The following is a 1,876-nucleotide window of genomic DNA, read 5'->3' as shown; positions in this document are numbered from 1 at the left end:
TTCAGGGGCCGCCAGGCGAGATGGCTGGTGGTCTGAGCTTCCCGCTCAGCAATCTTTGCCCACCCCAACTGTGCATCAGCTTATACGCCCGTCCGCTTGGCTGGAAATTCATTGATGTAGCCAAAAGTCGCTAGCTGGTTTTGGGGGTCCCCCAGCCTCCTTCACCTGCTATTTGAAAGAAACCGCTTCCAGGACAGTAACTGGAGTACCACTCCCAACCAACCCGCGCCACCCCACCCCCGCCCCCGCCATAAAAACAACCAACCAACAAAACATTACAGTTGTCTCCAGTTGCTTCCGACTCAGAGCGGAACTCCGTAGGGCAGAATCGAACTTGTTTCAAGGCTGTAGTTCTTGCACTTTTTACAGAAGCAAAACCGCTGAAGTCTGCGTAGCAGGTGAGCTCTCAATCACTGCCCAGCCGCGGCCATAGGGGAAACCCAAAGCCCTGCTCTAGGATGGTTAGTCTTGGAAGGTCTTTATGGGATTTTCTTTTCCGAAAAGAAAGGACTAGACTCTTGAGGAAGTAGCAAGCCCTACTGCCTGGCTGTGGAAACAGTAGAAGCATACAAGATAGCGCAGCAAGCACACTCCTGAAAGTAGCCTCAAGCACTAGAGCTCTGGCATGGAGACCCCCAGCCAGGCTTTCTATGGCCTGACCGAATCCCCACTCTTGGACCCCATGTTACAACACCCCTCTCCATCCTGTCTCAGAGCCTTGATCTTCTCCACTCAGCCAAAATCAGAAAGGCCTTCCAAAAGTCCGTGGAAAATGGAACAAAATAGAATGGGATTTTGCCACCAATGTTTGGAAGTCCCCTGGTTTCCTCTCTCGCCCCTCATTCTGTAACACACTTCTATTTTACTGTAACTGAAGTACAAGAAACTGCACCTTTTGATGCATGTCTACACCCAGGAAACCGTGCCCCGCCATCAAGATAATGGTCACATTTAACACTTCAACGGTCTCTCACGCCCCTTTGTAAGCTCCCTCTCCTCCCTGACCCCATCTCCCTCACAAGACTGATCTCCTATAGGTCACTACAAATGTTCATTTTCTAGAATGTTGCATTAATGGAACTGAACGTTCCATAAACTGGAGCGAGGGAACTGTAGGAATCCAGAACATACTTTGGGAAACCAGAATGTTACCCTGTTTGTAGGATTTTACAAAGTGTGATGCAAGTACCTGAAGAGTTGAAATTCTGCTCTGTGGTGAGGAAGATGACTTCTTAACAGGTAAAACTAAGCACAGAAGCGTATTAAGACAGCAACTTTCAAATTTTAGAGCGTACACACACATCACCTAAAATGTATCTTTTAAGTGGATTTTCTCAGATGGGAGTTTTGATTTGATTAGCAGAAGGTAGTTTGAATTAAACTAAATCTTCTCAGATGATCATTATGAACTCTGAACCACATGTATGTGTATCACTCTACATATCTATATGCACACATCATCTGGAGGCACTGAATAGTGGTCAAAAGCAGGCATAAATTAAAGGGGTTTTTTGGGTGGTGCACAGAGTTACAGGTCTCAGTTGCTACCTGACCAGCTGGGGGGCCACATCTACCCAGAGACACCTCGAAAGAAAGTCTGGCAGTCTCCTTCTGAAAGGCCAGCCACTGGACAGCCTGAGCAGCACAGTTGTACTCTGACACATGTGGGGTGGGTGGGGACACGGCGAGGTGAGATCATCTCAGAGTTAACTGGCTCATTTTCTGTCTTTGCTTTCCTGTTGACAGGAACCACTTCTTGGTCAAGAATCAAATATGTGATAGCACTCCTCACACGGCATAGAGAAGATAAAGCAAAACAAAACACATAGCAAAAACGTGCTTTCACTGTGGTCGTTCTGACTCACAGTGACCCCAC

The sequence above is a fragment of the Echinops telfairi genome, unplaced genomic scaffold (genome assembly GCF_000313985.2).
Source record: "Echinops telfairi isolate 266 unplaced genomic scaffold, ASM31398v2 ScPeMD7_18;HRSCAF=68, whole genome shotgun sequence".
NCBI lineage: Eukaryota > Metazoa > Chordata > Mammalia > Afrosoricida > Tenrecidae > Echinops > Echinops telfairi.
This window is presented reverse-complemented; position numbering follows the sequence as displayed.